General features: G+C 39.5%; 1 protein-coding gene across 7 annotated transcripts in view; it reads left to right on the plus strand.

Annotated features, from left to right (window-relative positions):
* Positions 1-12,598: 12,598 nt before the first annotated feature.
* The window catches only part of TNRC6A (trinucleotide repeat containing adaptor 6A), a 202,108-nt gene continuing 190,817 nt past the window's right edge, over positions 12,599-23,889 (plus strand). For 6 of the 7 annotated variants that reach the window (XR_013831598.1, XM_079945069.1, XM_079945070.1 and 3 more), the window contains exon 1: positions 21,880-22,091. The gene's annotated coding sequence lies outside the window, so the exon portion shown is untranslated. Of the gene's footprint in view, positions 12,848-21,879; positions 22,092-23,889 lie in introns of those variants that run through there. The other variant, XM_079945071.1, reaches the window with a different exon arrangement.

Below are 23,889 nucleotides of genomic sequence, written 5' to 3' on the forward strand. Positions count from 1 at the left end.
GCAATGGTAAATGGGATTGTTTTCTTAATTTCTCTTTCTGATTTTTCATTATTAGTGTATAGGAATGCAAGAGATTTCTGCGCATTAATTTTGTATCCTGCAACCTTACCAAATTCATTGATTAGGTCTAGTAGTTTTCTGGTGGCATCTTTAGGATTTTCTACATATAGTATCATGTCATCTGCAAACAGTGACATTTTTACTTCTTCTTTTCCAGTTTGTATTCCTTTTATTTCTTTTTCTTCTCTGATTGCTGTGGCTAGGACTTCCAAAACTATGTTGAATAATAGTGGCAAGAGTGGACATCCTTGTCTCATTCCTGATAATAGAGGAAATGCTTTCAGTTTTTCACCATTGAGAATGGTGTTTGCTCTGGGTTTGCTGTACTTGACTTTTATTATGTTGAGGTAGGTTCCCTCTATGCCCAGTTTCTGGAGAGTTTTTATCATAAATTGGTGTTGAATTTTATCAAAAGTGGTGAGCTTGAGTTGCTATAAACTTCCCTCTTAGAACTGCTTTTCCTGTGTCCCATACGTTTTGGATCATCATGTTTTCATTCTCATTTGTTTCTAGGTATTTTTTAAATTTCTTCTTTGATTTCTTCAATGAGCTCTTGGTTATTTAGCAGCACACTGTTTAGCCTCCATGTATTTGTGTTTTTTTACAGTTTTTTTCATCTGTAATTGATTTCTAATCTTATAGCATTGTGGTTGGAAAAGATGCTTGATACCATTTCAATTTCCTTAAATTTTCCAAGGCTTGATTCATGACCAAAGATGTGATCTATTCTGGAGAATGTTCTGTGTGCACTTGAGAAGAAAGTGTATTCTTCTGCTTTTGGGTGGAGTGTCCTATAAATATCAATTAAGTCTATCTGGTCTATTGTGTCATTTAAAGTTGTGTTTCCTTATTTATTTTCTGTCTGGATGATCTATTAGTGTAGGTGGGGTGTTAAAGTCCCCCACTGTTATTGTGGTACTGTGGATTTCTCCTTTTATGGCTGTTAGCGTTTGCTTTATATACTGAGGTGCTCCTATGTTGGGTGCATAAATATTTATGATTGTTATGTTTTCTTCTTGGATTTATCCCTTGATCATTATGTAGTGTCCTTCCTTGTCTCTTGTAACAGTCTTTATTTTAAAGTTTATTTTATCTGTTATGAGTATTGCTACTCCAGCTTTCTTTTGATTTCCATTTGCATGGAATATCTTCTTCCATCCCCTCACTTTCAGTCTGTATGTGTCCCTAGGTCTGAAGTGGGTTTCTTGTAGACAGCATATATAAGGGTCTTGTTTATGTATCCATTCAGCAAGCCTGTGTCTTTTGGTTGGAGCATTTAAACCATTTATATTCAAGGTGATTATCGACATGTATATTCCTATTACCATTTTCTTAATTGATTTGAGTTTGTTTTTATGGGTCTTTTTTTTTTCTCTTGTGTTTGCTGCTTAGAGAATTTCCTTTAGCATTTGTTGTAAAGCTGGTTTGGTGGTGCTGAATTCTCGTAGCTTTTGCTTGTCTGTAAAGAGCTTTTGATTTGTCTGTTGAATCTGAATGAGGTCCTTGCTGGGTAGAGTAATCTTGGTTGTAGGTTTTTCCCTTTCATCACTTTAAATATATCCTGCCACTCCCATCTGACCTGTAGAGTTTCTGCTGAGAAATCAGCTGATAACCTTATGGGAATTCCCTTGTATGTTATTTTTTGCTTTTCCCTTGCTGCTTTTAATATTTTTTCTTTGAATTTAATTTTTGTTAGTTTGATTAATATGTGTTTTGGTGTGTTTCTCCTAGGGTTTATCCTGTATGGGACTCTCTGCACTTCCTGAACTTGAGTGGTTATTTCCTTTCCCATGTTAGGGAAGTTTTCAACTATAATCTCCTCAAATATTTTCTCAGACCCTTTCTCTTTCTCTTCTTCTTCTGGGACCCCTGTAATTTGAATGTTGGTGTCTTTAATATTGTCCTCGAGGTCCCTGAGACTGTCCTCAATTCTTTTCATTCTTTTTTCTTTATTCTGCTCTGTGGCAGTTATTTCCACCATTCTATCTTCCAGCTCACTTATCCATTCTTCTGCCTCAGTTATTCTGCCAGTTATTCCTTCTAGAGTATTTTTAATTTCTGTTATTGTGTTGTTCATCACTGTTTGTTTGCTCTTTAGTTCTTCTAGGTCCTTGTTAAACATTTCTTGTATTTTCTCCATTCTGTTTCTGAGATTTTGGATCACCTTTACTATCGTTACTCTGAATTCTTTTTCAGGTAGGTTGCCTATTTCATCTTCACTTATTTGTTCTTGTGGGGTTTTACCTTGCTCCTTCGTCTGTAATGTACTTTTTGTCGTTCCATTTTTTATTTTTTATTTTTTTGATGGGTGAGACTGAATTCCTGTCTTACTGGTTGTTTGGCCTGAGGCATCCAGCACTCGAATTTGCAGGCAGTTGGGTGGAGCCAGCTCTTGGTGCCAAGATGAGGACCTCTGGGAGGCCTCACTCCAATTAATATTCCCTGGGATTTGAGGTTCTCTGGTAGTCCAGTGGTTTAGACTTGGCGCTCCCACCGCAGGAGCTCAAGCCTGACCCCCAGCCTGGGAATCAAGATCCTGCAAGCTGTGCGGTGAGGCAAAAGAAAAGAAAAAAAGAAGCAGTACAATAACAAAGAATAAAAAATAAAATAAAACTAGAAAGATAAGAAATATATTAGGAAAAATAAAAGTATAATTGAAACAACTGCAACAAGGTAAAAGAAAACCACAGCAGAAGAAAGGAAAAAAAAAAGGAACAAGCCCAAAGGAGCAGAACAATAACAAAGTATGAAGCATAAAATAAAATTAGAAAAATAAAAGATTAGAAAAAATAAAAATATAAGCGAATCAACAACAGCAAGGTAATACAGAGGCCCAACCTAAAAGAAGAAAAAAGAAAAAAAAAAAGGCCCGAAAAGGCCTTGACTAGGTGGGGCAGAGCCTAGACGGGGGTGTGGAACTTAGGCAGGGGTGGGGTTTAGGGTGGGGCGGGGCCTAGGCTGGGGAGTGCAGTTTAAGCATGGAGTGGGGCCTAGGCTTAGCACCTGCGCAGAAGTGGAGAGGAGGCACGCCCAGAGGGGGGCCTCCAAAGTGTGGAGTTCCGGAGTTTGGAGGTAAGTCCCTGGGTGAGGGTGTGTGGGTGCGGTTTAGGCCCAGGGCAGTTGGAGGGGGTCTCAGAGTGCCACCTGTAGAGGTAGGGCTCTGGGTGGGGGTGTAGGGGCGGAGCTTGGGCTCTGCACAGCAGGAGGGAAACTCTAAGGGCAGAGGATTAGCCCAACAGGCTCCCCGGTGCCCAAGTGGACAGGGAAAATGCTGGCTGCGGTCCCTTCCGTTCCTCCACCCCATCCCCCTCCAGAGTCTCCTCCGTCGCCTCTGGACCCCTAACTGTGGGTGGGTCCAACCAGGTGTAGGAACTCCTCCCCTCCCCCAGCCACCCCTCAGGGGTGCTGGTCCCAGAGGTCCGGCCTTTACTTTTGCTCCCCCTTTCCTCCCTCCCACTCCCTCAGGACCCACGTGGCTGGGTGGGGCCTTAGTGTGCAGAGGATCAGGCCCGGGATCTCAGCAGGCTTCCGGGGGCCCAAGTGGACAGGCTAAACGCTGGCCATTCTCCCTTTTGGTCCTCTGCCCTCCCAAAGGTCCCCCCCACTTTTCCCCTCCGGGCCTCAGATCCCTTTCCCCCCGCAGCCGCCCCTCAGGGGCGCTGGTCCAGTCCAGCCTCCACTTCTCCTCTCCCCTCACTACTCCCCACATCCTACCCAGTTTCTGGGGGTTTCTCCCACCCCCTTAGGTGTCCATGGTCCCCCACCGGTGCCTGGTAGGTGCCCTAGTTGTGCAGAGACACGAATTCCTCATCCTCCTAGTCCACCAGCTTGACTCTGCCCCTAGAAGTGTGTTTTTTAGTTTCCAACTATTGGGGGCTTTTTCAGATTTATTTCTATTATTGATTTCCAATTTAATTCCATTTTGGTCATAGAAGGTACTTCATATAATTTTAATCCATTTTCTTGAGAACTGTTTTATGACAGAGACCATGGTTTATCCTGATAAATGTTTTATGTACACTGGAAAAGAATGTGTACTCTGCTGCTGTTATGTGGGATGTTCTATAAATGTCAATTAGGTCAAGTTGGTTAAAATATTGGGTCTTTTATACCCTTACTTATTTCCTGTCTAGTTTTTCTATGAATTATTAAAAGAGAGATGTTGAAATATCTGCCTATAATTGCGGAATTATCTGTTTCTCCTTAGTGATTTATCCATATCTATATGCAGTTGTACTCCTCTTAGCTTATTAGCTATGACTCTTAATTATGTTATTTTAGGGGTTACCTTGGGTTTACAGTATGCGTCTTTAACTTATCACATTCTACTTTCAAGTGATATTTCACTTCACATATAGTTAGTATAAGAATCTTACAACAGTATATTTCCATCTCCCCCTCCTGATCTTTATGCTATTTTCACCACCCATTTTACTTCTATTTATTTTGTATACCCATGGTATGTTGTTATTACTTTTGCTTTAAACATTATTTTCAAAGATTTAAATAATAAGGCACAGAGTCTTTATATTTACCTGCATAGTTACTATATCTTGTGCTTGTCTTTCCTTTATGTAGATCCAGATTTCCATCTAGAATTATTTCCCTCTGTCTGAAGGATTTCCTTGAACAATTCCTATAGTGTGGGTCTGCTGGTGATGAATTCTTTCAGCTTTTATATGAATTAAAATGTATTTAATATGATTTCATTTTTGACACGTTTTTTGGGAGGTATAAAATTCTAAGTTGATTTTTTTCCTTTCAGTACTTTAAAGATGTTGTTACTGTCTTCTCACTTGCATTTTTCCAACCAAAATTTTGGTCTCATTCTTATCTGTTTCCTCTATATGTAAAATGTCTTTTCCTCCATTTCATTGCTTTTTAATTATTTGTAACAATTTTATCAAAATATAATTCACATCCTGTATGATTCACACATTTAAAGTATACAATTCAGTGGTTTTTTAGTATATTCACAGAGTTGGCAGCAATTACCACAATCAATTTTAGAACATTTTCATCACCTCAAAAAGAAACCCTGTACCCTTTAGCTATTACTTTCCAATATCCTCATCTCCTTCAGCCCTAATCTCTTTTCTGTCTCTACAGATATGTCTATACTGGATATTTCATATAAAGAGAATCATAATATGTGGTTCTTTTGGTGACTGGCTTCTTTCACTTAGCATAATGTCTTCAAGGTTCATCCATGTTGTAGCATGTATCAGTATTTAATTTATTTTTATGGCCAAATGATATTCCATTGTGCTTATCCATTCATCATTGATAGATATTTGGGTTGTTTCTACCTTTTGGCTATTGTGATTAATGCTACTATGAACACGCATATACCAGTTTTTGTGTGAACATATGTTTTAATTTCTCTTGGTTATATACTTAGGATTAGAATTGTTGGATCAAATGGTATTCTTAAATGTTTGAGGAAATACAAGACTATTTTCCAAAGTGGTTGTTTTTTACATTTTACATTCTCAAAAGTGCAGTGTATGTGGGTTCCAATTTCTCCACATCTTGGCCTACACAGATGATATTATCTTTTTTTTTAAATTATTGAAGTATAGTTGATCTACAATGTTGTATTAGTTTCAGGTGTATAGCAAAGTGGTTCAGCTATACATAAATGGAGAGATAGATATTTATTCTTTTTCAGATTCTTTTCCATTATAGGTTATTACAAGATACTGAATATAGTTCCCTGTACTATACAGTAGGTCCTTGTTGTTTATCTATTTTATATATAGTAGTGTGTATCTATTAATCCCAAACTCCTAATTTATCCTTCACATGCCTTTCCCCTTGGGTAACCATAAGTTTGTTTTCTATGTCTGAGTCTATTTCTGTTTTGTAAATAAGTTCATTTGCCTCATATGTGTGATATCATGTGATATTTGTCTTTGACTTACTTCACTTAGTATAATAATCTCTAGGTCCATCCATGTTGCTGCAAATGGCATTATTTTATTCTTTTTATGGCTGAGTAATGTTCCACTGTATATATGTACCACATCTTCTTTATCCATTCCTCTGTTGATGGACATTTAGGTTGCATCCATGTCTTGGCTATTGTAAACAGTGCTGCTATGAAAATTGGGGTTGATGTATCATTTTGAATTAGAGTTTTCTCTGGATATATGCCCAAGAATGGGATTGTTGGAACATATGTTAGCTCTATTTTTAATTTTTTAAGGAACCTCTACACTATTCTCCATAGTGGCTGCAGCAATTTACATTCCCACCAACAGTGTACCAGGGTTCCCTTTTCTCCACACCCTCTCCAGCATTTTTTATTTGTAGACTTTTTGATGATGGCCAGTCTGACCATTGTGAGGTGTTACCTCATTGTAGTTTTGATTTGCCTTTCTCTAATAATTAGCGATGTTGAGCATCTTTTCATGTGCCTGTTGGCCATCTGTATGTCTTCTCTAGAGAAATGTCTATTTAGGTATTCTGCCCAATTTTTTTTTTTTTTTTTTTTGGCCATGCAATGCAGCGTGCAGGATCTTAGGGATTGAACCCTTGCCCACTGCAGTGGAAGCGTCGAGTCTTAACCACTGGACCTCCAGGTAAGTCCCATCTGCCCATTTTTTGATTGGGTTGTTTGTTCTTTTTGATACTGAGCTGAATCAGCTGTTTGTATATTTGGAAATTAATCCCTTGTCAGTTGTATTGTTTGCAAATATTTTCTTCCATTCCGTAGGTTGTCTTTTCATTTTGTTTATAGTTTCCTTTGCCGTGCAAAAGCTTTTAAGTTTAATTAAGTCCCATTTGTTTATTTTTGCCTTTATTTCCATTACTCTAGGAGATGGATGCAAAAAGGTATTGCTGCAATTTATGTCAAAGAGTGTTCTGCTTGTTTTCCTCTAGGAGTTCTATACTATCTGATCTAACATTTAGGTCTGTAATCCATTTTGAGTTTTATTTTTTGTATATGGTGGTAGAGAATGTTCTAATTTCATTCTTTTACATGTAGCTGTCCAGTTTTCCCAGCACCACTTATTGAAGAGACTGTTGGGACTTCCCTGGTGGTCCAGTGGTTAAGACTCCATGCTCCCAATGCAGGGGGCCCAGGAACTAGATCCCACATGCTGAAACTAAGAGTTCACATGCTGTAACTAAAGATCCCGCATGCCACAAGTAAGACCTGGTGCAGCCAGATAAAAAAATAAATATAAACAAAACAAAAACAAAGTACCATTATTATAAGAAAAAAAACCCAAAACTGTCTTTTCTCCATTTTATATTCTTTCCTCCTTTGTCATAAATTAATTGACCATAAGTGCATGTGTTTATTTCTAGGCTCTCTATCCTGTTCCATTGATCTATATATCTGATTTTGTGCCAGTACCATACTGTTTTTATTACTGTAACTTTGTAGCGTAGTCTGAAGTCACAGAGTGTGATTCCTCCAGCTCCATTCTCCTTTGTCAAGATCGTTTTGGCTATTTGGGGTGTTTTGTATTTCCATACAAATTTTTAAATTATTTGTTCTACTTTTGTGAAACATGTCATTGGTAATTTGATAGGGACTGCATTGAGTTTGTAGATTGCCTTGGGTAGTATAGTCATTTTAACAATATTGATTCTTCCAATCCAAGAGCATGGTATATCTTTCCAACTCTTTGTGTTGTCTTCAGTTTCTTTCATCAGTGTCTTATAGTTTTCAGAGTACAGGTCTTTTGCCTCCTTAGGTAGGTTTATTCCTAGGTATTTTATTCCTTTTGATGCTATGGTAAATGGGATTATTTCCTTAATTTCTTTTTCTGATATTTTGTTGTTAGTGTATAGAAATGCAACAGATTTCTGTATATTAATTTTGTATCCTGCAACTTTACTGAATTCACTGATGAGCTCTAGTAATTTTCTGGTGGCATCTTTAGGATTTTCTATGTATAGTATCATATCATCCACAAAACATCTTCTTTTATTATAGCAATCCTAGCAGATGTGAAGTGACCCCTGACAGCTATTAATATTTTCTCCCTATCATTGGTTTTTAAAAATTTGATTATGATATTCTTTGGTGTTGTTTTCTTTATGTTTCTTGTGTTTGGTGTTTGTTTAGCTTTTTGGATCTCTGTGTTTATAGTTTTCATCCATTTAGAAATATTTCAGCCATGATTTCTTAAAATATTTTTTCTATCCCCCTCCTTTCAGGGTCTCCAAGTACATGTATACTAGGCCACTTGAAGTTTTTCTAAAAGTCACAATAGTCTGCTCATTTCTTTCAATCTTTTTTTTCTCTATGTGCTTCACTTTGGATTATTTCTATTGTTATGTCTTTAGGTTCACTAATATTCTATTTTACAAGTATAATCTGCTTTTAATCTTATGTATTATAATTTTCCTCTCAGTCATTATAGTTTTCATATCTAGAAGCTTGACTTTGATATCTTCATGCTTCTACCCAACATATTTCATCTTTCCTCTAGCCTTTTATACATATGGAACATAATTATTATAACTGCTTGAATTTTCTTACATACTAATTCCATTTTGTATCATTTCTAGGTCAGTTTTGATTGATTTTTTTTCCATTCTGTTATATATTTCTGTTTCTTTGCGTGTTTGATAATATTCAAGATTGGATGGTAGAATTGTGAACTTTATTTTGACATGTGCTGGATGTTTTTGTATTTCTTTAAATATTGTTAACTTTGATATGGGGTAGAGTTAAGTTACTCGGAAATATACTGATTCTTTCAAGGCTCGCTTTAAAGTTTGTTTGGCTGAACTAGAGTTGTGTTTAGTCTGGAGATAATTTGGTCCCACCACTGAGGCAAGACACTTCTTAGTACTCTACCCAATAGCCTGTAAATTACAAATTTTTCCATACTAGGGTGGTGAACAGGAATTATTTCTGGCCCTGTGTGTGCCCCAGGAATTGGTCCCTCTAATCCTTTTGGGTGGTTCTTTCAGTTGTCTTGGGTAGTTTTATCACATGTGTGTGATGATCTGTACTCAGCTAGAGACTTGAAGGGCAGCCCTGCAGATCTCTGGAGGTTCATTCTCCATGAGGCTATCTCCTCTCCAGTACCCTGCCTTGCAAACTTTAACTGCCTTGGCCTCCCTGGCCTCTCAGCTCTGTCTCCTCAACTCAGGGAGACTGCCAGCCTCAGTCTGAGTCCCACCTCTCTCACTGCAGCCTGAAGACTCTTTCTAGACAAGTAATATGGGGCAATAATAAGGCTCATCTCATTTGTTTCCTTTGTCCTTTGTTATCTAATGTTCCATGTCTTGAAAACTGTTGTTTTATATATTTTATCTTTTAAGTTGTTTCACACAGAAGGGTACATCCAAATCCTGTTATTCCATCTTATTTGAAATCAAGAGGCAATATCTCTTCTTAAAAAGTTAAGCATAGGGCTTCCCTGGTGGCGCAGTGGTTGAGAGTCCGCCTGCCGATGCAGGGGACACGGGTTCGTGCCCCGGTCCAGGAAGATCCCACATGCCGCAGAGCGGCTGGGCCCACGAGCCATGGCGGCTGAGCCTGCGCGTCCGGAGCCTGTGCTCTGCAACGGGAGAGGCCACAACAGTGAGAGGCCCGCGTACCGCAAAAAAAAAAACAGAAGTTAAGCATAAAGTTTTTTTAAATAGTCTACATCTAACTGTTTTATTGTATGAAATTTAGAGGGATCTAATACTGTTCTGTCTACTAGTGCTTTATATGTTATAACTGGTGTTTTATCATTCTGGATTATGAACTCATCTGCTGTGGGAAATTAATCCGTGGGAATTCTGTGGAGCCTGGGTTTAGGGAACTTGCCTCTGGGTCAGTTTTATGTTTGCCTCTCCAAGGCTCCTCTCTTTATGTGTTATTTTTTATTTTGGGTATTCCTGGGTCATAAAAAGTAGTGTATATTCAAACATCAAAGTACATGAGCCAGGCCTTGGTTATTAATTATCAGAGGAGTCATTTTTCCCTTGACCCAGAATTCAGGTCAAATCACACAAGCTTCCATGTTTTCTTGGACTTAAATGCAGACCTTTTTCTGTTGCACATTTTCAGTGAGAATACAGCACTTTGAGGGTCCTAAGTTGTTGTCGAAATTTCAGTTCCAATTCCCCAGACTTTGTCTTCTACACTGCTCGAGGTTACAACCCAATCCTCTAAGGCTGCCATGTCCCCATTAAGCACCAACTCCCCAGGGCTGACACAGTGTTACCTCATGAGCTTAGCTCTCTGCTTTTCTTTTTCTTCTTCTCTCTCAGAGTACTCAACTATGCACTTAAAAGAAATGTGTTACATTTTATCCAGATTTTTTTCTATGCTTATTTGGTCCTCTGTATTGTCAGGAAGAGAATTTTCCAATTTACTTCTTGACTCACTATCATCAGACTTCCACCTCCACAACGTCACCAGTGCTATTCTTCCAAGGCCATTGATAACCAGGAGGCAGCTGCCAAGTTCAGTGGATGCTATGTCAGTTAGGATATGTTCCAAACACAAGTGACAAGATTCCTGGATAAAAGTGTCTTAAACCATAAAGATGCTTAATTTTTCTAATATAGGTGGACCCAGGGTCGGTTTGGCAACTCAGTTTCATTAAAGACCTGTGTTTTTTCTGTCCTTCCTCTTCGCCATCCTTAGTATTATGACAATGATTTTTTTTTAACCTCATCGTCACATGATGGCTGCCTCCCATGACCACATCCAAGTAACAAAAGGTGGCAAGCAAGAAGAGAACTTTTTCCTCATGACTCTGTCTCTTATCAAGTAGGAAAATCTTTCCAGAAGCTCCAAGAAGTTGACCCTTTTGCCCCTATGGCAAGAACTGTCACATGTCCATCCTTGGAGCAATCACTGACAAAGGAGAATGGAGTCATCCCCGGGGCTGGAAACATTGCTGTTGGCATCATAATGGGGTTTTGTTGACAAAGAATAAGAGTTGTAGAGACACATAAGGCAAGATCTCTGTCCTTGAGGTGCCTGTTGTCAGTGGAAGGCAGAAGAAACTCGGACACAGCAAACCCAAATTTCATGGTCACACAAACTCAGGAGTGCAAAAACATTAGTGCTCTAATTGTCTACTCCTAAGCCTAATTTCTACACTCAGCCCTCACTCTGCCCCACACAGGAAACTTAATTTATCACATCATGTAAACTCAGCCACTTGTGCCTACCACAGACACCCTTTCTTCTCTTATTATATAGGATGGAATAGAACAAAACTTCTGACTCAGAACAGGATCTTTTCTCTCATAGGCATTTTACACTGCTGCCCATCTGTTCTTAAAATGTAATCTTCCTTTGCTCAAACAGGCCTCCAGATTGTAAAGTAACGGTCATACTATCTCCTTCCAAGGAAAGTGGTCCATATAGTTCACCTGTTTCTTTATTTGAGCGAGTCAGAGTTTAGTATCAACCCTAGTATGCAGAGTGACAAGAGAACAGAAATTTAATTTGACTTTAAATCCAAAGCAGAGAAAAATCACCCAGACAAGTTTATTCGGAAGTGATTAGATTAAATCTCCTATATTGGGCAGAATGGAGGCCGGGGGGTGTGTGGGGCTGGAGGGAGAGGTGAGGTTGGGGTGTAGACGAATAGAGGATTCACATTTTTGCATGCCTGAGTTTGTGTGACTCTGAAATTTACATCTACTACGTCTGTTGATGTTTCTGTTGCCCCTAACAAACGTGCGCCTCCAGGATGGAGATCTTGTTTTACGCATCTAACATCTCTTCCCTTCCTTTCTCCTTTCTCAATGCCTAGCACAAGATCCACAACGCAGTAGGTACTCGACAGAAATGAGTTTCTTTAATAAAAGATTGTTTGAGTGAAGGAACAAGTGAGACAAGGAGGTTACTGCAATGGGAGGAAACAAGCCTAACGGATTTTTAAACCAGATCTACTTAACTGAATCCCGATTAAGGAGGGAAATGAAGGAATGCTTGTGGGCACAGAGAGAGAAAGAGAGAGAGAGAGCGCTGCAGAGCCGAGCTACAATCACTAAGAGGAGACAGCCTAATCAGAGCCAGACGGGCCCCACCTGACTCCTACTGCAGCTAGAAAAAAAAAGACTAGAAGGTTCAGCTGGAGCGGCTCCCCTTCTCCTGCAGCCCCACCGTCTCCCAGCTCCGCCCCACTCCCACTGCTCTGTGAGGAGGCATGGAAGCTGTGGGGAGGGGAGGCCGGCGAGCTGGGCTTTCCAGGACAAGGCAGGATGGTGTGAGCTCAAACGCTCTGCAATTGCTGGAGCAACGGTGGCGACACTCGAGTTATTCACAAAGGCTGGAATGCAAATGAGGTTGGCACTGCTCCAAGTCGCAGTAGCTTAGGAGGAGGGCGAAAGGCATATTACTATTCATCAAGACCCGAGCGTCGCGTGGGCTCTGAGGTTCTCCACCTGCATCCCTCCCTCTATCACTGACTTCTGGGGGAAGGGGAGGCTCCTCCAGAAGCACTTTATCTGCCAGTCTGAGAGCTGGAGGTGGGGGCGGGGGTCTGAAGTTAGGCAGATTTGTCTCGTCACATGATGGGGGACCTGTATCACGTGATGACTCCGGTGATGTTGCAGGCAGCATGTGACTCCCAGGGCTACGTGGGCTCAAAAACAATTTAAATCCAAAAACACAAGCAGGTTCCCCTCCTCTCCTTTGCCTTTTGGTCTGGCTCTCCCTCCCTTTGGGTTGGTGCCTGACTGAATGGAAAACCCGTCGTCTTGCAGCCACTAACCCGTGAGCGCCGGGTACCTGGAGGCCAGGCCCCTCTGCAGGGGGTCCCCCCCACCCCACCCCGGGAGCTGTGCCCCATCATTCTGAAGCCTGGTAAGTTCCTGAGCACTTGGAGCAATTGTGTGTGAAGCCGTCCTAGACTGCCTCATTAGCATGCACAGGCACCCTGGTTGGGCGCGTTGGAAGGAACGTGCCTGCCGGCTCTGGCCCCGCCAGACGCAGGCTTCCTGGGACCAGCGCTGCGCGGCTGTGCCGGGGCGGCATGTGCACTCCATCTCTCTTCTCCCTGCCTTCCCGGCCTCCTCTTCCGACATCCCTCTCCTATCTCAGCTTGCTCCTCTGAGCCTCTCTCTTCTCAACCTCTCTTACTTCTCACCTCCTCCCTCTCCACCCCCTCTTATTTTCTCTTTTCATTCACCCCCACCTTCTGTTTTTCTCTCTCCCACGCCTTGTCTTAGGAGTTCCTCTCCCCTCGCCTTGAAACATTATTTTTTTGGGGGGGGTACCTAGATTTTATGTTCTTTCTGTCCAGAACCTGAAGGCCCAGCTTCTGAGGACTTGGTGGTTGGAAATCTACTAACGGCCCCTCTGGAGATGATTTTCTTACTAAGACAATGCAGAGGGCCCAGTTCCTGTCATGTATGTGTGTGCGTGTGCGTGTGTGTTAAGGGTGATTGATGTATTTCCCATCAGAACTGTTTCTTGAGTGGATGTTTGCGGCTCCAGGTCCCTGCTCAGCCAGGGGATCATCAAGAGACAGGAGGGGCAGTTACAGTGGTTAGGAGACCACGTCCTCTGACCCCAGATGTCTGACTCTATGTGCAAGAAGTCGAGTCTTAAAGCAGGAGTCAAAATCCAGTGCTCAATGCATAGGGGCTCACTCAGTTGTCACAAGGCACCCCACAGAGATGGCTTACGGTTTGAGGCTGCACCTTGGTGGAACGAGCAGAGCATTAGCTGAGAAACTAGCCACAGGGAAGGCAAAAGTAAATTTAATCATGGCAGTGTCTGTAGCCTCATAGGAAGGAGATGTTGGCAGTGTCAGAAGCTCCTGGTTCACTGTTCTCCAGGTATGCTGACACCTGTTCAGCAAGAAATAATTAAAAATTACTGAGCATAATCCATCTAACAATTCAATGAGGAGGTGCTATTTGTATCCCTATTCTAGAGATGGGAAAACTGAGGCACAAAGGAGTTAGTTATGTCACTCAGTTCATAAGTGATGGAGCTAGGATGTGAGCCCAGGCAGCTTTTCTCCAGAGCCTGCACTGTTAACCACTATGATAAACTGCCTCAAAAAATATCTATCCACATCTCTATGTGACAGGTGGTATGCAAGGTTTGGGGCTACATTTGTGAACAAACAGAGACATCCTGTTCTCGTGAAGCTTGCAATCCAGTGGAAAAGGCAGCTAATAAACATACCATCACACAAGACAATATATCGTTTCAAATTAGGGTATTTGCTAAGAAGAAAAATAATAGGGTAGCATGAGAATATATAACTGGAGACATACTTCCGTTGGGGGGCGAAGGGGAAGAGTTGGTCCAAGAAGTCCTCTCTGCTGATGTACAATAATATTTAAGCTATGACTTGAAAGAGGAGCAGGAGTCGACCAGGTGAAGAGCCAGAAAGAGCATCCCAGGTAGAGGGAATGGCATGTGTAAGGGCCTCAGTGTGGGAGAGAACTGGGTCCACTTCAAGAGCAGCAAGAACGAGTGGGACAATAGGAGGTGAAGCCGTCCAGATAATGTGGGTCACAGTAGGCCTTGCTAAAAAGACTTGGGTTTCATCCCAGGATCAATGAACAACCATTAAAGCATTTTAAGTAGGGAAGTAGCATAATTGGATTTGCAATATGAAAAGACTCCTTCCAGAGGTGTATCTGTTAGTTTTTGCTGTGTTACAAAGCACCCCAAAACTTAACAGCTTAAAACAACAATCATTTATAGGTCATTATGCAGCAAGTTGACAGCTGCAGCTGGGATCATCTGGACAGGAATTCTGTTCTTTTTCTTTTTTTTTTTTTTTTGCGGTACGCGGGCCTCTCACTGTTGTGGCCTCTCCTGTTGCAGAGCACAGGCTCCGGACGCGCAGGCTCAGCGGCATGCGGGATCTTCCCGGACCGGGGCACAAACCCGTGTCCCCTGCATCGGCAGGCGGACTCTCAACCACTGCGCCACCAGGGAAGCCCAGGAATTCTGTTCTTGCGTGGCTTCACTCATATAGCTAGTTAGCTGGCAGGCTGGCTGGCGGTGGTTGATATTAGATGTTCTCACTCACATGTCTGCTAATCGGCAGAGGCCACTGAAACTGACCAGGCCATGTGTCTCCATATCTAACAAGCTAGCTAGCCCAGTTGTCTTCGTATGATGGCTGAGTTCCAAATTCAGCAAGAGAGGGTAAGCCCCAATGCACAAGCACTTTTCAAACATCTGCTTGCATTGTGTTTGCTAATGCTCCATTGGCCCAGACAGGTTACATGGTCAAGCCCAGATTCAAGGGATGAAGAAATATACCTCTTGACAAGAGGCGTTATAAAATACTGTGTCTATTTGCCTCCAGCCTACTACATGAATTCAGACGGGTAAGCTGGATACTGTCTTCCTCTACTATGGGAAGAACTGAAAGCCAAGAGGAAATTTGGAGCCAGTTTTGCTCTGATTAGAGATGAGCTTAGACCTGGTCATATATCAGACTTTATTATCTGCTTAGAACAAGCAGGGGTCTGAGCATCTCTTTTGGACGTGAATCAGGAGAGGGTAGAGAAAGCGGTGTAGAAATGTCGAAATGTCTCCTCATGGGGTTATCTGGGAATGACTTGGAGTCCAAGAAGACTTTGTGATTGTTACCCTAGAATGACATTTGGGCCATATGGAACTTGGAGTGTGTTTCAGTGTTCTCGGCAAGACAACAGTGTGTGCAAAGGCCCTGAGGCAAGGAAGCAGGTGGCTTGTTTTGGGAAATAGGAGACATTAGTTTAATGTAATTGCAGTGAAAATGGCATGGAAGTAGACAGATTAGAAAAATATTCAGGAGGTAGAAAGAACAAGCCTTGCTGATGGATTTGATAGGAGTTTAAGAAAAGGGACTTAAACTTGGTAATATCATTTCCTAAGGTGGAAAGATTAGGAGAGGATCAGAATATTTTGGTGGGGGAAAGGGAGCAGGCAGGAAAAAATCTCGCATTCTATTAACTGGGTCAAAAGTTGCTGAGACATTGAGTAAATTGAGGACAGAAAATTGTCTATTCAAGTTGGTAACATGGAGATAGCTGAAGACTTTGACACGAGCAATTTTGGTGGATTGGTGATAATGGAAACCAGATTGGAGTGTGTTAAGGAGTGAATAAAAGTAAATAAACTGTGAAAGGGAGCACAGAAATCAAGCACCATTTAGATATGGGTCAGGGTTGGGAATCTATCTTGATTTTATGTTTGCTTTAAAAAACCAGAAACAGGAACCTGTAGATTATGTAAACTGTTGGAGTGGTCCAGTTGAAAGGGAGAGAGGGGAATGGGATCCAAAGTGTATGTGAATGAATAGGTGCTGATAGATTTTTATTTTTTTAAAGGAAGGAATAATGAGAAAGAAGATGGAGCAGATACATGAAGGCTTCTAGATTTTGATATTGAGAGGATGAAGAGTTTCCTATCTGCCAACTTTTATTTTCCCAGTGAAAGGGGATTAGTAGAGAGAAAGGAGATGAGAAGAGGGAGGAGGTAAAGATATAAAATGGTCATTTTGGAAATAAGCATCTTGAAGAGAGAAGTAGGGTTGCTGGGCAAAGCAGAGTGCCTACTGAGAACAGAGAGCATGTATTTAAAATTGTCTCATTTTCTCCAGTAACATTTAAGTGCTTGGGTTCAAGAACCTGGAGATGGTGGAGTGCAAGTCGGATGGAAGTTTTGCTGAACAAGTTCCACAGGGGAGAAAAGGGCGAGGATGTTGAAGGGGGTTTTAAGGGAATGATTGTCCAGGTGAGCCAGAGAATCCAAGCTGGACCAGAATGGGAATGGAACCAGGAAGGAATGATGGAGGATGAGTGAGTGGTAAGCTCAACAGAATAGAGGTTATGATGAGGTGAAAGACTGCATTCTTGGAGGTAGTCCAGCATCAGCATCACATGGGAGCTTGTTAGAAATGTGGAATATCAGGCCCCAACCTAGATATTCTGAATCCAAATCTGCATGTTAACAATCCTCAGGTGACTTGTATGTACACTGAAGATTTAGAAGCAATGATCTAGATTGTCTTGTGAAAAACAAATGGTGCTGAGAATTTCCTGGTGGTCCAGTGGTTAGGACTGCATACTCTCACTGCTGAGGGCCTGGGTTCAATCCCTGGTCGGGGAACTAAAATCCCACAAGCTGCGCGTTACAGCCAAAATAAGATAAACAAAATAAATGGTGCTATTCTGGGCAGAGTGAGAAGGTAATGAACCCCAAAATGTCACACTCACTTCTATATTTATTTTCCCTTTCAAAACAGATCTTGATTTAGCAGAAGTTCTTCTTTAAAATTTTGTCCTGGTTTTTATTTTATTTTAATTTTTATTATGCAATATCTCAAATGTATATATAAATATAGTGAAAACCAGTATACCAACATTAGTTTCAATAATTTTCAACTCATGACCAATCTTGTTTTCTCTATACCATCCCTCCTCCCCACCCACTGCCGCCACCAAACAGGATTATTTTGAATCAAATCTTAGACATGATAAAATTTCATCTGTAAATATTGGAGTGCAAGTCGGGTTGAAGTTTTGCTGAACAAATTCCACAGGAGAGAAAAGGGCGAGGGCGTTGAGGGGGATTTCGAGGGAATGATTGTCCCTTAAAAGACAAGGGCCCCCTTTTAAAACATAACCACTGTGTCATCACTGCTTCCCAATAAAATCAAGAATAAATTCTTATTATCATCAGATATCCAGATAGTGTTCACATATCTGCAGTTGTCATATTTGTAGTAATTTGTTTGTTTGAATTAGCATCCGAACAAGGTCTGTACCTGGCAATTGGTTAATATGTCTCTCACATCTTTTGTAATTTATAGGTTCCTGTTCATCTCTTTTTTTTTTCCTTGAAATTTTGTATTAAAGAAACAAGATGATTTCTCCTCTAGATTTTCCCAAAGTCTAGACTTTACTGATTGTTTGCTCAAGGTATCGTTGAATATGTTCCTCTAAATACCTCTAGGTAATTAGACCTAAAAAGAATTGCTTTCAAAAAAACTTCTATGGTGAAATGTATCACACATGAAACATGTATGTATAAATACATACATATATACATACAGCCTGAAGAATAAAAAAGTCCTTGTAACACCTACCTAGTGCCTTAGAAGCCCTCCAATAACATCTCTCTTCATCTGCCCTAGAGGTAACCTCTATCTTGACTTTTATAATAGTAATTTTTCTGCTAGATTTATTACATATGTGTGCATCCCTAACCGATATATTAGTTTTTCCAACTTTTTGAGTTGTAGATAAATGTAATCAGATCATAGATATTCTTCTATGACATTTATTTTACTCAATATTTTATTTTTGAGATTCATCTGTGTTTGTGTATGTTCATTCATTTTCACGGATGTATAGTAATCCACCAAGTGAATGTACTACAATTTATTCATCCATTCTACTCTTGATGGGCATTTGGTCTTGTACATGTCTTATGGACTTGTACAAGAATTTCTCTAAGCTATATACCTAGGAGTGAAAGTGCTGGATCATAGAGTATGCATAAGTTCAGTTTTACAAGAAAATGCCAAACTATTTTCTGCAAGTTAATTTTTTTCCTTTCCTATCCTTACACCTTTTAATTTTTGTTGTCATTGCCTCATTGTACCAGCTAAGCCTTCTAATACAATATAATAGAAATAGTGAAAGTAATTATCCTTGTCTCATTCTGATCTCAAAGGGAAAGCATTCAACATTACACAATTAAGTAACTGATTTTTTTTTTTTTGGTTGAATGGGGTTTTTTAGAATTTTATCTCTTATCACATTAAGAAAATTCCTATTTTTCTTTGCTTGGAGTTTTTAAATATGAATTGTTTTTGTATTTTATCGAATACTTTTTCTGTGTCTTCTGAGATGATAAAATGATTTTCCTACTTTATCCTTTTAGTGTAGTGAATTATATTGTTGAATTCTACCTTTTTTTCCAGCTTTATTGACATATATATACATTTGTTTAAGGTATACAATGTGATGATTTGATACACACACATATATATACTGTGAAATGATTACTACAATATGCTTAGTTAACACCTTCATTCTTCCATGTAATTACCTTTTTGTGTGTGTAGTGATAACATTTAAGATCTACTCTCTTAACAACTTTCAAGAATATAATATAGTATTGTTAAGTCTAGTTACCAAAACTTATGCATCTTAGAGCTGGAAGTTTGCACCCTTTAACCAACATCTCCCCCATTCCCCGCATGCCCCAGCCCCTGTCAACCATCATTCTACTATTTTTTTTTAAAAATATTTATTTATTTATTTTTGGCCGCGTTGGTCTTTGTTGCTGCACGCAGGCTTTTTCTAGTTGCGGCGAGTGGGGGCTACTCTTCGTTGTGGTGCGCGGGCTCCTCATTGCAGTGGCTTCTCTTGTTGTGAAGTATGGGCTCTAGGCGCACAGGCTTCAGTAGTTGTGGTGCACAGGCTTAGTTGCTCTGTGGCATGTGGGATCTTCGCGGACCAGGGATCGAACCCATGTCCCCTGCATTGGCAGGCAGATTCTTAACCACTGAGCCACCAGGGAAGTCCCCATCATTCTACTATTTTTATGAGTTTGAATTTTTTAGATTCCACATATAAGTGAGAACATGTAGTATTTGTCTTTCTCTGTCTGACTTATTTCACTTAGTATAATGCCCTTAGGGTCCATCCATGTGTTACAAAAGGCAGGATTTCCTTCCGTTTTATGGCTGAATAATATTCCAGTGTGTATGTATGTGTATGTGTGTGTGTGTGTGTGTGTGTGTGTGTGTGTGTGTATCACATTTTCTTTTTCCTTTCATACACTGATGGACACTTAAGTTGTTTCCATGTCTTGGCTATTGTGAATAATGCTGCAATGAACATGAGGGTGCAGATAACTCTTTGAGACAGTGATTTCATTTCTATTAGATATATATTCAGACGTGGGATTGCTGGATGATATGGTAGTTCTATTTTTAATTTTTTGAGGAATCTCCATACTGTTTTCCATAGTGGCTCCACCAGTTTACATTCCCACCAACAGTGCCCCAGGGTTTCCTTTTCTCCACAGCCATACCAACACTTGTTGTCTCTTGTCTTTTTGTTAATAGCCATTCTAACAGGTGTGAGGTGATATCTCATTGTAGTTTTTATTTGCATTCCCCTGATGATTAGTGATGTTGAGCATCTTTTTATGTACCTGTTGGTCATTTGTGTGCCTTCTTTGGAAAAATGTCTATTTAAGTCCTTAGCCCATTTTTAAATCAGGTTATTTGTTATTTTGATATTGAGTTATACAATTTCCTTATATATTTTAGATATTAATCCCTGATCAGATAGATGGTTAGCATAATTGGGAAAAGAATTTGAAAAAGAATAGGTACATGTATATGTATAACTGAATCAATCTACTATGCATCTGAAATTAACAAAACATTGTTAACTGTATGCTAACGTAAAATAAAAAAATTTTAAAAGATAGTTAGCAAATATTTCCCCCCATTCTGGAGGTTGCCTTTTCATTTTGCTGATTTTTGCTTTTGCTGCGCAGAAATTTTCAGTTTGATCTAGTCCCCCCTGTTGATTTTTGCTTTTGTTGCCTATGCTTTTGTTGTCATATACTAAAAATTGTTGCTAAGACCAACGTCGAGGAGATTTTTCCCTGTGCTTTCTTCTTGTAGTTTTAAAGTTTTGGATCTTCTATTTAAATCTTTAATCCATTTCCAGATAATTTTTGTGGGTTGTATAAAATAGGAATCTAATTTTATTATTTTGCATGTGAATATCCAGTATTCCCAGCACCATTTATTGAAGAGACTGTCCTTTCCCTATTGAGTATTCTTGGCTCTCTCGTAAAATATTAGTTGACTGTATATGCATGGGTTTATTTCTAGGCTCTTGGTTCTTTTTCATTGATCTATGTGTCTGTTGTTATGCCAGTACCAAACTGTTTTATTACTATAGCTTTGTAATAAATCAGTAAGTGTAATGCCTCCAGCTTTGTTCTTCCTTCTCAGAATTGCTTTGCCTCTTCAGGGTCTTTGTGATTCCATACACATTTTAGGATTGCTTTTTCTATTTTTGTGGAAAATGCATTGGGATTTTGATAGGGATTGCATTGAATCTAGAAATGCCTTTGGGTAGAATGAACTTTTAACAATATTAATTCTTTTGATCCACAAACACAGGATATCTTTCCATTATTTGTGTCTTCCTCAGTTTCTTTCATCAATGCTTTATAATTTGCAGTGTACAGACCTTTCACTTCCTTGGTTAAATTTATCCCTAAGTATTTTATTATTTGTAATGCTACTGTAAATGGGATTGTTTTCTTTACTTCTTCTTCGGATAGTTAATTGTTGTTGTATAGAAGTACAACTGATTTTTGTAGGTTGATTTTGTATCTTCAACTTTACTGAATTCATTTATTAGTTCTAACTTTTTTTTTTTGGTGGAGTCTTTAGGATTTTCTGTATAAAAGATTATATCATCTGCAAACAAAGACACTTTTATTTCTTCCTTTCTGATTTGTATGCTTTTTATTTCTTTTTCTTGCCTAACTGTTCTGTCTAGGACTTCTAGGACTCTGTTGAATAAAAATGTTGAGAGGGGACACCCTTGTTTTGTTCTTAATTTTATTGGGAAAGCTTTCAACCTTTTACTGTTGAGGATGATGTTAGCTGTGGGTTTGTCATGTATGGCCTTTATTATGTTGAGGTACATTCCTTCTATACCCAATTTGTTGAGATTCTTTATCATGAAAGCATGTTGAATTTTGTCAAGTATTTGTCTGCATCTATTGAGATGATCATATGATTTTTATCTTTCATTCTATTAATGTGGTGTATCACATTTATTGATTTGCATATGTTGAACCATCCTTGCATCCCAGACATAAATCCCACTTGATCATGTTGTATGATCCTTTTAATGTGCTGCTGAATTCAGTTTGTGAGTATTTTGTTGAGAATATTTGTATCTATATTAATCTGTGAAACTGACCTTTGGTTTTCTTTTCTTGTAGCATCCTTATCTGGCTTTGGCATCATGGTCATGCTAGCTTGTGAAATGAACTTAAGAGTGTTCTGTCCTCTTCAATTTTTTGGAAGAGTTTGAGAAAGGTTGGTGTTAATTCTTTAAATGTTTGTTAGAATTCATCAGGGAAACCATCTGGTCCTGGAATTTTCTGTGTTGGGAGGTTTTTGATTACTGATACAATCTCCTTACTTGTTATTGGTCTGTTCATATTTTCTATTTCTTCATGATTCAGTCTTGTTAGTTTAAATGTTTCTAGGAATTTATCCATTTTTTCTAGATTATCCAATTTGTTGGCATATAATTGCTCATAGTAGTCTCTTATGATCCTTTGTATTACTGTGGTATCAGCTGTAATGTCTCTTCTTTCATTTCTAATGTCAATTATTTGGGTCCTCTCTTTTTTTCTTAATTAGTCTAGCTAAAGGTTGGTCAATTTTGTTTATCTTTAAAAGAAACCCAGCTCTTAATTGTGTTATCTTTTCTATTGTTTTTCTGGTCTTCATTTCATTTATTTCTGCTCCAATCTTTGTTATTTCCTTCCTTCTGCTAATTTTGGGCTTAGTTTGTTCTTCTTTTTCTCGTTCCTTAAGGTATAAAGTTTTGTAATCTTTCTTTTTTTTGGGGGGGGTGGTTCTTGTCATTTATTAAAATTTAATTTAATTAATTTTATTTTTTTAACATCTTTATTGGAGTATAATTGCTTTACAATGGTGTGTCACAAAGCACCGAGCTGATCTCCTGTGCTATGTGGCTGCTTCCCACTAGCTATCTATTTTACGTTTGGTAGTGTATATATGTCCATGCCACTCTCTCACATCGTCCCAGCTTACCCTTCCCCCTCCCCATGTCCTCAAGTCCATTCTCCACGTCTGCGTCTTTATTCCTGTCCTGCCTCTAGGTTCTTCAGAACCTTTTTTTTTTTTTTTTTTAGAGTCCATATATATGTGTTAGCGTACAGTATTTGTTTTTCTCTTTCTGACTTACTTCACTCTGTATGACAGTAATCAAGACAGTATGGTACTGGCACAAAAAGAGAAATATAGATCAATGGAACAGGATAGAAAGCCCAGAGATAAACCCATGCACATATAGTCACCTTATCTTTGATAAAGGAAGCAAGAATATACAACGGAGAAAAGACAGCCTCTTCAATAAGTGGTGCTGGGAAAACTGGACAGCTACATGTAAAAGAATGAAATTAGAACACTCCCTAACACCATACACAAAAATAAACTCGAAATGGATTAAAGACCTAAATGTAAGGCTAGACACTATAAAACTCTTAGAGGAAAACATAGGCAGAACACTCTATGACATAAATCACAGCAAGATCCTTTTTGACCCACCTCCTTTGGAAATGGAAATAAAAACAAAAATAAACAAATGGGACCTAATGAAACTTAAAAGCTTTTGCACAGCAAAGGAAAACATAAACAAGATGAAAAGACAACCCTCAGGATGGGTTCTTGTCATTTTAATTAGGTTCACCATGAAAAGCAATAACCTCAGCTAACCACTCTGCCTTCTTCTTTCACCAACTCCCATCTCCCTTCACATGCATACAGCATAGACACCCCAAAACCCTCCTCCCAGTGATCCACCCCACTCCCATTATGGGAAGAAATGTCACAAAATGAATTTAGCCTCTTTCACCCAGCATGAAACAGGATGAATGAAAATATCTTTATGAAGAGTTCTATGGTGCTGTTGTCTTATAGTGGAGTCAGAGGCTGAGATAGAGGCTAAGGCTAAATGAAGCCCAGGGATCTCTTAGAGATCAGAATTTTCTGGGGGGGGGCACAGAGCCCATAGTTTGCCCAGAAAGGGGGATATGAATGAGGGTAGGAGCTAGGATGGGCTAGACTGAAAGTTTTTCTGAGT

The sequence above is a fragment of the Stenella coeruleoalba genome (assembly GCF_951394435.1).
Source record: "Stenella coeruleoalba genome assembly, chromosome: 15".
Classification (NCBI taxonomy): Eukaryota; Metazoa; Chordata; class Mammalia; order Artiodactyla; family Delphinidae; genus Stenella; species Stenella coeruleoalba.